Genomic DNA, 12,410 nt, shown 5'->3' with positions numbered 1-12,410 from the left:
CAATGAAATACACAGAATAACTTAATGTGAATACAGGGTGTAAGTGCAACCTTGTGTAACCTGACTAACTACAAAGCTGCTTGGGCGTCACCGACGCTCAAGTGAACACTTAACACTATAGAAAATACACAGATACTGGTTTAGGTTCCAAAGCCTATTAACTGTATTATATCTAATATATTTGAAAAAGGGGATAACAGTACAAATGATACACTACAATATAACAGAGACTTCCTAACCACAGAACTAAACAATAAATACAAAAAGACAATACTACACTGACCTAAATGCAATACAATACAATACTATCTAATACAATACAATACTAGCCTAGTCTAGGGGAGATATGAGAGAACAGAACAGAGAGAGAGAGAGAGAGAGAGAGATGAGATAAATTGGCTCACAGAAAGACAATGATTACGGAGAGAAACTTACGCACAAAGGGTATGATCGCCTGCGCCTCGATATCCAGCTCCCGGCTATCAGCAGATAACCGTTGATGAGAGAGTGAGAGCTGGATGTGGTCGGCCTGCCTATTTATGCCCCACACACAATGCAATCTCATGGTCCTACAATCCCATTGTCCATTGGCCGAAGGAATTCGGCCCTGCATCATAACAAAAGGTCATAGGGTGATTCATACAGGTGGGCTGTGACGATTTCCAACAGCTCAGGTGGGTGGGAAACTGGGTTTCCCGCCGCATACCTGAGTATGTGTAAATAATAGAAATGGACATAAACTTCTTATGTCCATAACTATTCGCACGAGCGATTAATACGCTCCAAACCAACACCGGAATATTACTAATTAAATACTCTTCCGATGGGTACCAAACACTGCTGTATGATTCCTGTCAGACCCTTCGTACAATACAAAGAGGGATTCCTTTAAACAGGGACCTTCTATTTTAACCAGACTTTCAGAATCTATCAAGGTGACCATGATCTACAAACTACATTAATTGTGAACATTTGTAACGAATGAGTCGCACGCTACGACTACATAAACTCTACCGTAAATACGCATACCGCGCCTGCGAGTGCACGCTATTGCGGGTATGCGCCTTCACGGGAGAGCGTACGCATGCGCAGCGCGGACCAGTGTGCGGTGCAAATATGGCAACGTGCATAGAGACATTTTTCTGACTTTGACAGTCCACCCTTTGGCAGTCAATAATAACTGCCACCTTCTAAAATATTTAAGGAGAAAAATGTAAGTCAGGGGTTAATTGATTTCCATGGTTGGGTAGGGGAGAAGAGTGGAGTAGGTGTGAAGAGGGTATGACCTAGTGAGAAAGCAGAAGCATGTGTGTATGAGTCCATGTTTGGAGGGTCATGTATCATCGTGCCGTACGTGTGGTAAATCAAGCTTCGAGGTATTGCGAAGTATACATTTGAATTCCTTCTTATCCTGTGGTACAGGTCTGTGGATGGGCTGTCAAACTCTACCGAGCTCATTTTGGCTGTGGTTGTAACAAAATGGGGATGCACATTTTAGTTGATGATACATGAATGGGGGAGGTATGTGGTTGCTGCTATCTGTGCCTGTATTCCCTATCGTCTATGTGTGTCGTTACCTGGGGGTTGTAGAGATGAAGATAAAGAACACTTACGAAAAATGCAATGATATTCTATGTCAGGGAAATGTACATCTGTTGTTGAAGTTGTGTTCGGTATCTGTTGAGAGTCGTCTTCTTTGCGCTGTATTGCTCCTTGGGCATGAGCAAATAGCTTTGTCTGAGCCATCAGATTTACAAAAATGTTGGGCTAGCGTGAGTTTAAAAATACTAGGGAAACTGGGGATCCATGGCAAAGTTCATCAAGTGTCCATATTTAAAGTTGTCAAATCTTCTTCTTTGGTGCTTGTCTGTTGTCTGTATAGCGTCTCGTCAACTTCCTCGTCCAAGGGGGTCTTTGTATCTTGGGGAAAAGCAGAAAACCAGGTGAAAGAAACGGACCGTATAATCGCATTTTCATCACATTCTGGTTTCTATCATTGGGTCATAAATCAAATCCAGGTTAATTACAGTTTCCTCACTCCTCAAGCTCATCACTTTTGTACTTTGTTTGCACCTCATTAAAGCCTGCCCGCATCTAAATATCAATCCAATCGATATAACAACACCCAAGATACATAGGAGAAACTTTCCAACATCCATTATGACTCCTTGAGCCCAGTCTCCTAAACCGGAGAACCAATTTCGCGGGTTCAACCATGACACCCAACCAGTCAGCTCATTACCTACAGCAGCAAGGGTGAGATTGTGTTTTCGACGAAATTCCCACTTTAATTGCAGAATATCGTCCATCTTTTGGTCTATGACCTCTACCGGGTCCTCGGTGCTATTTGTGATATACGTGCAACACTTTATGCCGTACTGTGTTGCCAATGTAACACAATATCCGCCTGTTACTGCTGTAAGATAATTAAGAACCATCCTATGCTGAACTAGTTCTGTTTTGTAAGCTTGAAGTTCTCTTCCAGTGTATCTAAACGTGTCATCATACATTTCAGTGATATTATCTAACAAATTGGCGAGTGCGGAAATGTATCTATAATTCATCACACCTCGAGCGGTGCGAGTGAAATCTAACGCTACCAGAACCTGAATCCCGGTGGATTCATGGATAAGATCAGAGGCCGGATGCTCTAACCTTTCTGACAGTTGTCTTTTAACTCGGTGCTCGTAATGAGTGTGAGTATAAGGAGCTTGGGCACCACGGTGTATGTCCTTCATTTTGTCATGTGTAACAGTCATCACTTCAGGCAATACTTTTCCAATATAACACAATCCTTCAGAGTTTGGGGCAAGCCACTTGTACGCCTTTCTCCCGCATATGAAATATGCGTCATCGGGGAGAACATAAGGGACGGAGAAGGACATGACCATGTTACAAACCTTCCAGGTGAAATCTCCTGACCCTAATTCTTCCATCTGCTTAATGCACGTATCAGTTTGTACGATATGTGCACAGTATCCTGGTGATACCTCTCCAACTCTAGTAATCCTATTTCCTAAGGTATATCGATACCGAAAAGATTTTCCTCTACTGGCTATGTGGCGTACGAGCTCTGTATCTGTAGGCATTCTATCTGCTCTGTGTGAAAAGGTCATGGTAAGGTTGCTCCATGACACTTCCCAATTTCCCGGTTTTCTGGGATTGGAGATGTTGAAACATAAGAGGGACCTATCCACATGGTATTGGTGGAGCTTCAAACTAGGAGTGCTGGAGATGTTAAACCTCCGGTCCACCGGTCTCCCACCACTTAGCTCAAGTACCTCCCCTAACGTTAAAGGAAATGGTACTAGCCCTGATTTGCTGTGACCCTGAGGTACTTGAGAGCATACCCAACAATCTGTTTGGTTTAACACGTTACCCACTAAGGAGTGATAGTCACTCAATGGATGCCGGTCCATATGGATATTAAAACTGGATTGGCATTTCTTTATGCACCCATCTTCAACCAGATTATCACAGAGCCTACAGATACAATTTTCTTCAGCTAACAATCCATCACAATTTCTTCTATCGGATCGTTTTCTGATACTCGCCTTTGCTTGTTGGTTTGGTTGATCTTGGAAAACTACGCCTCCATCATCATAATCGGAACCCATTCCAGAACCTCTCTCGACCTCTATGGTACTCTCGCCGGAACAGACTGCTCTGGTCAACATCATGGTTAACATCAAAATCCGGATCACAGTCTCTTGGGGCAAGTCCATCTTTGAGGAGGAAATAGAGAAGAATGAGAAGGGGGAAAAAGAAATTTTTAAGGGAGAGGGGCTGGGAAGTGGAGAAAAACAATAAAAGGGAGAGGGGAGTCGACAACTGCTTCCGGTCTTCAAGGCTCAGGTGCCGCCTCAGTCCTCCTGGAACAGACACTCTAGTGATACAACCTCTACCGTCTGTTCCTTATCACGGGACTTCTCTGGATCAGCAACCTTTTTGCAGTTGGATGAATGGACCCAAGTCTCTCTCTCAGCAACCTTCAATGCTGTGGTGCTAGTCAATAAGACCTGGTATGGTCCTTCCCATCTATCAATAAGACAACCTGAGCGTAGAAAATTTCGTATCATTACATAATTCCCAGGTTCAATGTCATGACAATTACTATCTGGTAAATCAGGAATCACCAACTTCAGATTATCATTTTGATTCCTCAACTGTTTACTCATGTTAATTAAGTATTTTACAGTTACTTCATTGTTACATTTCAAATCATCCTGAGGGTTAATCATGACATGCGGTTGTCGACCAAACAAGATTTCAAAAGGAGACAGATTAAGGGGGGACCTGGGAGTGGTTCTGATGCTATACAAAACAATGGGTAAAGCTTCTGGCCACGTCAATCCTGTCTCTGTCATTACTTTACTCAATTTATTTTTAATAGTGCTGTTCACTCTTTCGACCTTCGCACTCGCCTGTGGACGGTACGGAGTGTGCAGCTTACTATCAATTCCCATCAACTTACACATTCCTTGAAAGACATCACCTGTAAAATGGGTACCCCTATCACTTTCAATGATTCTAGGGATACCATATCTACATACAAATTCCTGCACAATTTTCTTAGCTGTAAACATAGCGGTATTTGTAGCTGCTGGAAAAGCTTCGACCCAATTCGAGAAAACATCTATACAAACAAGTACATATTTCAAATTTCGACATGGGGGTAATTGAATGAAGTCAATTTGTATTACCTGGAAAGGGCCGCCGGCAGGTGGGATATGGGATGGTTCTGTAGGTATTGCTTTTCCAATATTCTTTCTCAGACAGGTAAGGCATGACATTGCTCTTTTACTCGCATGAGAGGAGAATCCTGGGGCGCACCAGTATGCTCTTACCAATTTGCACATCCCCTCCTTGCCTAGATGAGTCAGCCCGTGAGCTGCTTCAGCCAGACATGGAAGGTATGCCCTGGGGGCCACCGGTTTACCATGTCCATCCGTCCAGAGCCCTGAGGACTCCTGGCCATATCCCTTTGCCTTCCAGACTGCTCTCTCCTGTGTGGAACACAAATTCTGCATCTCACACAACTTTTGTGTGTTGATGGTATTAAATACCATCAGTTGTGTGGTGTCTGTCTGTATGGGGGTAGCAGCTGCAAGCTTTGCGGCTTCGTCTGCTCGGCTGTTACCAAGGGACACTGGGTCTTGACTATATGTATGTGCTTTACATTTGATAACAGCCACTCTGTCGGGTTCCTGTATCGCTGTTAGAAGCCTTTTTATATGAGCTGCATGCGCTATCGGTGTACCAGCCGCCGTCATGAAATTTCTGAGCCGCCATAGGGCTCCGAAATCATGGACTACCCCGAAGGCGTATCTAGAATCGGTGTAGATATTGGCAGACTTACCCTTAGCCAATTCACATGCTCTGGTTAGGGCGACCAGTTCAGCAACCTGGGCTGAGTGAGGTGGGCCTAGCGGTTCCGCTTCTATGGTGTCTTGGTCATCTACGACTGCGTATCCAGTACACAAGTCTCCCGAGTCTGACTGTCTGTGACAACTACCGTCCGTGTAGAACGTGAGTTCTGCATCTTCCAGTGGATTGTCACTGATGTCAGGCCTTGCGGTAAAATTTTGGGTCAAATATTCCATACAATCATGTGTATCTTCCTTTGCATTAAATCCTCCTTCCCCATCACTCTCACCTCCCACCCTTTGTGTCTGACCAGGCACACCTGGGAGAAATGTTGCAGGGTTTAATGCACTGCATCTCCTTATGGTGATGTTTACTGGGGCCATTAATGCCAATTCCCATCTCGTAAACCTTGCTGATGAGACTTGTCTGGTTTGGGCAGAATTCAATAAGGCAGATACCGCATGCGGTGTATGGATTGTGAGGTTGTGGCCTAGCACGACATCTTCGCTTTTTGTCACTAGCAATGCTATCGCCGCAACGCTACGCAAGCATGTGGGGAGGGATCGCGCTACCGTATCTAGCTGAGCGCTGTAATATGCAACTGGCCTGCTGGCATCACCGTGTTTTTGTGTTAGTACACCTGCTGCGCACCCAGCACTTTCTGTTCCGTATAGTTCAAAGGGTTTCCCATAGTCTGGCATACCTAGTGCTGGTGCCTGCGTTAGACACTGCTTGAGTCTCTCAAATGCTGTTTCAGATTCGTCTGTATGCGAAATCCGATCAGGTTTGTTTGAAGAGACCATTTCCTGCAAAGGTAGCGCCAATATGGAAAACCCTGGGATCCAATTACGGCAATACCCACACATTCCTAGAAACGTCCTGATCTGTTGTTGGGTTTGTGGCAGTGTCATGTCTCTAATGGCTTGGATTCTATCAGCGGTCAGGTGTCTCAGTCCTTGTGTTAGACAGTGTCCCAAATATTTTACCTTAGCTTGGCATAATTGCAACTTGTCTTTGGAAACCTTGTGACCTGTGTCTGAAAGATGAAACAGGAGCTGTTTCGTATCCTTCAGGGATGCCTCCAATGAATCAGAACACAGTAGTAGATCATCCACGTACTGTATCAACACTGATCCACTCTCCGGTTGGAAAGACTGTAAACAATCATGCAAAGCCTGAGAAAATATACTTGGACTATCTATGAAACCTTGGGGTAACCGAGTCCACGTGTATTGGACTCCTCTGTATGTGAATGCAAACAAATATTGGCTGTCAGGGTGCAGAGGTACCGAAAAGAATGCGGAGCAGAGGTCAATAACAGTGAAAAATTTGGCAGTGGGAGGAATTTGCATTAGGATGACAGCTGGATTAGGCACTACGGGGAACTGACTCTCAACTATTTTGTTAATCCCCCTTAGATCTTGCACTAGCCTGTAACCCCTCCCCCCACTCTTTTTAACAGGGAAGATGGGACTATTTGCTGTGCTGGACGTTCTTACTAGAATGCCCTGTTGTAGCAAGCGCTCTATTACTGGGAAAACTCCTAACTCCACCTCTGGCTTCAGAGGATACTGTGGGATTTTTGGAGCTATCCTACCATCTTTTACTTGTACAACTACTGGAGCTACGTTTGCCATTAATCCAGTGTCCTGTCCATCTTTTGTCCAAAGTGACTCTGGTATCTGAGATGTCATCTCTTCTACTTGGGATGGATTCCTATTTGTCATAATGGAATGTGACATTAATTTTGATGGGGAGTCTAACATGTCTCGTACTTCCTGAGCGTGATTCTCAGGGATGTCCAAGAATACACCTTCAGGAGTACAATAAATGACGCAACCCATTTTACATAGTAAGTCTCTTCCCAGGAGATTAGTTGGTGCCGATGCAGCCAGCAAAAAGGAATGCTTGGTATGCAAAGGCCCTATTGTAATCTCGGCTGGTTTGCTAACAGGGTAGTGCTGGACTACTCCTGTTACTCCCATGGCTGGAATTGTCCTACCAGTGGTTCTCATGCCCACTGTCGAATTTATCACTGACTTGGCCGCCCCTGTGTCTACAAGAAAGTTTAAAGTTTTACCAGCTACATTGATTGCAATTTCTGGTTCGCTTCCAAGACTAGCAATCAACTTAACTGGGTGCAGATTACAGGTATGGCCACACCCCTATTGGGTATGCTGACCTCCCTGAATCCCGTTGGCAGCAACTACTTGTGAGGGGGTTAGCTGGGAACTACCAGAGGCATGCCAATCTCTGTTCGGGGGATATCTTTTTGTTTCCCCTGTATGTGGCTCAAAACTCCGCCTCTGTGGACCCTGCTCCCAATGTCGTGTGTTGTGTTGTTGTCTAGGGGGTTGAAAAGATCTTTGTACATTCTTTGTTCTACATTCTCGTGCAAAGTGTCCCGGTCTGTTACAAGAAAAACATGTTATTACACTTGCCTTACCCACAGGATTCGGTGGTACATACGCAGGCTGCCTTGTGGTCAGCGCCTGTATACTTACGGACATCAACTTATCACTTTGCGATTCCCTGTGCCTAGTGATATTTCTGTCGTGATCAATAGCAGCCTCTCTCAATGTGGACACTGACAGACCTCGCCAACATGGCTGCGTGGTCTGTACCCTAGCTTTTAATGTTTCTTTCAAACCATCCATCAGTACAGATACTGCTACTTCTCGATGGTTTGGGTTGGTCTTAATGTCTTCTATACCAGTGTACTTTGCCATTTCTAATAGTGCCCGGTGAAAATATTCTGTTGCCGTTTCGGACTCCTTTTGCTTAATGGAAAATATTTTATTCCATTTAACAACGGCAGGGAAATACTCCTTTAGCTGTAAATTTATCCTTTTTACATTATCCTTGTTGTACACGTCTGTAAGCGGTACATCTTTATCCAATGCACAGTCAGCTAAAAATTGAGTTGCGTCAACATTGGAAGGTAAACAAGCTCTTAGCAGTATCTGCCAATCCTTGTTGTTGGGTTCTACAGTGTTACCTAGATCCCTGATGTATTTTTGGCTAGCAACTAAATCCTTCCTGGGGTCAGGAAATTCGGACACTATTGTTCTTAATTCCATTCTGGAAAATGGAGTGTACATGGCAATGTTCCTTATGGGAGTGGCTCCAGACACATCTGTTTTTCCATTGGGAACTGCTATTACCCTTACAGGAGCAATTCTAACAGCCTCTTCCTGTGTAGATTCTACTGCTTGTTGTGGTACAATTGTTTCAGTGTAGTGCATGGTGCCGTACTTACCCGTTGACACGACCTCACCTATCCCTCCGCTAGGGGCTTTCACTAATCTCGTGGGTGTCGCTGTGCCTACTGTGGTCTCTGCTATGGTGGCTGCAAGAGAGAGAGCTGAAATTGTTGCTGAATCGTCTTCTTGATCACACTCCTGAGGAAGGTTCAAAACAGGGTACATCTTGCACGGGTTAATACTTGCATGAGTTATTTGGTTAACATCATTAACATTTACAAGGTTACTAAGAGTTTGTGTTTTACAACCCAGTGCGTTTCTCTCCGCAATCAACTTCTCTCCTGCAATGTATGGTGGAGGAGGAGCTGTGGCTATCAGCTTCCTGACTGCCCCAGATCCTGCCGCCAGAGCCAAACCTCTCTGTATCTCACCTTCCTGGTGCCATAACTGTAAATAATCATGATGTTGAATTCGTCTCTTTGCTGATTTTACGAGACATATCCTCCTCCTTAAATTTTGTAACACTTCTGGACTAAAGCTACCTATTCTTGGGAATTTGTCCCTGTCTTGTACAGTCATTCTCTCCCATTCATCACATAAAGATTCGGTGTGACTTCCATATTTTTCACACATTACATATCGTGCTGACCCAACTGGTCGGTTCACAGAATCAACCTGAACCAAGGTTGATCGCCCCCTACCTGAGCAACTGGCCCCCATAGTCTGCAGGTGTTGCTTAGTCCTCCTTGGATCTCTGTATCAAGGTTTTCAGCAAGCCTTTACAGACAACCAAATTACTCCACAGTAGGCCGGCGGTGGCGGTTTACCGAGTACCCCACTCACTCGCCCACCTCGACCAATACGACCTGATCACACCGACGTGGTGCTGGCGTACTCGATACAGGGCCCCTATGGAACCTTCAGTTTACTGGAACATATGAGGGTTACCCGCAGGACACTTACTCTTTCCAGTAAAGGTGGGGTTGTTAGATAGTTCCTGAGTGACCAGCGAACTTCCCTTTAAAAATAAAAAATTACACAAATCACGTCAGAATGTACAAATAGCGTTTGTGACCACTTTACTCTAATGGTATTAGGTCAGATTACTAACTACTGCACACAATTACGTGCGGTCCAATCGTTCAGTACACAAGCACTACTTGTTATGTACTGAAAGATCAATGGAATCGATGTTTCCGGCCGCGATTCCTTCAGCAAGAGCTTGTATGGCCTATATGGGTTCTGCACCAACACCCCAGGCGTTGTGCCACTGGACTTTTATAGCGGACCTTTTACCTTACGACCTCCTGGTCTTGTTACCTTATGACCTCCTGGTCTTGTTACCTTATGGTCCGCTATACTCTAATGCTCAAATATTATTTAACCAGGGATGCCTCCCTAGCCACCGTATATGTCACTTACACGTATGTCCCTTGACGAGTACCCGGCTTTCCTTTTGGTTCCACCTTAAAGTTGTATAAACTTATGTATACAAAACCACACTCACTCAACACATGTACACTTTGTTTCTATATCTATTTCTGCGCAGAAATTGTCTTCAGTCCAACAGTGTTACCAATTAGGAGCAGGATCTGTTAAACTAAATTTCAGATTTTTTTTTTTTTTTCCAAAAATAGATTTGCGTTATTTACCGCTTCGCGTTATCTACCGCTGTGCGTTACTTATCGCCTTTGCGCTAATTCTCGCTTTGCGCTAATTCACCTTTTTCGTGACTTGAGCTACGTGAGCGTAACCAGACGCTACGTTGCGTAATGTACGCTGCGTGCGTCTGCCTTTTGGATTGCGTACGCTAGTCTTTGTTAGCGACACGTGTACGCAATGCAAAGATCCAGCGTAACACAATATATACTTTTATCAATGTAAATGATCCCTGATCATCTACCGCAATCCACACTGACTGCCTTGTCTCCTAGACAAATCGTGTGTTGTTCTATACTTTAACTATTACCTTTACTATGAAATAACAGCAAATCTCTTTTTAGCACTTTCTATCAACTATAAAAATTGGCAAACAGGAATAGTGATATACGAAATTGAAAAAGAAATGCAGATAAATGTATGCGTGCGTGTATACGCAAGACAGAAGAGAAATAAAACAGTTTTTAAAAGACACAAGCGTTTTGTTCTTACTTCCGGTTCCCGGATTCCTTCAGCACTCTTTATCTAAGCGAAGCAGACGCTTATCCCGTCAGCACTGGGAGACAACCTCCCACCCTTTGCTGGGGGATAATGTCTGCTGATCTACCTAGTGCAGATATGAGAAGGATAGGACGAGTCCCCAATTGACAATACTAAATTCCGTTGTCGTATAAACAACCCTTTATGAAGTCTAAGAACACTGTACGCTGTTTGCTTAAGAAGTACCGTAATGGTACGCTAGTTGCGTAACGATCGCTCAGCCGTAGGCGAGACGCTCAAGCGTCACGTTCGCTCACGGCCCAGTGATCACAGGACACGTTATTGGTTATGACTAGAGTAATGATTCGCTATGGCGTAGCATACGCTCGAGACCACGAGGAGGTCACCAGCGGCGCAGACGCTCACAACGCTATACCTTAATGTTTAAACCTTATACCAATGAAATACACAGAATAACTTAATGTGAATACAGGGTGTAAGTGCAACCTTGTGTAACCTGACTAACTACAAAGCTGCTTGGGCGTCACCGACGCTCAAGTGAACACTTAACACTATAGAAAATACACAGATACTGGTTTAGGTTCCAAAGCCTATTAACTGTATTATATCTAATATATTTGAAAAAGGGGATAACAGTACAAATGATACACTACAATATAACAGAGACTTCCTAACCACAGAACTAAACAATAAATACAAAAAGACAATACTACACTGACCTAAATGCAATACAATACAATACTATCTAATACAATACAATACTAGCCTAGTCTAGGGGAGATATGAGAGAACAGAACAGAGAGAGAGAGAGAGAGAGAGAGAGATGAGAGAAATTGGCTCACAGAAAGACAATGATTACGGAGAGAAACTTACGCACAAAGGGTATGATCGCCTGCGCCTCGATATCCAGCTCCCGGCTATCAGCAGATAACCGTTGATGAGAGAGTGAGAGCTGGATGTGGTCGGCCTGCCTATTTATGCCCCACACACAATGCAATCTCATGGTCCTACAATCCCATTGTCCATTGGCCGAAGGAATTCGGCCCTGCATCATAACAAAAGGTCATAGGGTGATTCATACAGGTGGGCTGTGACGATTTCCAACAGCTCAGGTGGGTGGGAAACTGGGTTTCCCGCCGCATACCTGAGTATGTGTAAATAATAGAAATGGACATAAACTTCTTATGTCCATAACTATTCGCACGAGCGATTAATACGCTCCAAACCAACACCGGAATATTACTAATTAAATACTCTTCCGATGGGTACCAAACACTGCTGTATGATTCCTGTCAGACCCTTCGTACAATACAAAGAGGGATTCCTTTAAACAGGGACCTTCTATTTTAACCAGACTTTCAGAATCTATCAAGGTGACCATGATCTACAAACTACATTAATTGTGAACATTTGTAACGAATGAGTCGCACGCTACGACTACATAAACTCTACCGTAAATACGCATACCGCGCCTGCGAGTGCACGCTATTGCGGGTATGCGCCTTCACGGGAGAGCGTACGCATGCGCAGCGCGGACCAGTGTGCGGTGCAAATATGGCAACGTGCATAGAGACATTTTTCTGACTTTGACACTATAACCTCCTCACTTCCTTTCTTTCCTCCCACTCACTGCTTACCCATTCCAGTCTGGTTTCCGTTCTCTTCACTCCACTGAAACTG

Source organism: Pseudophryne corroboree, chromosome 5 (genome assembly GCF_028390025.1).
Source record: "Pseudophryne corroboree isolate aPseCor3 chromosome 5, aPseCor3.hap2, whole genome shotgun sequence".
Classification (NCBI taxonomy): Eukaryota; Metazoa; Chordata; class Amphibia; order Anura; family Myobatrachidae; genus Pseudophryne; species Pseudophryne corroboree.
Note: the sequence above shows the minus strand (reverse complement) of the source record.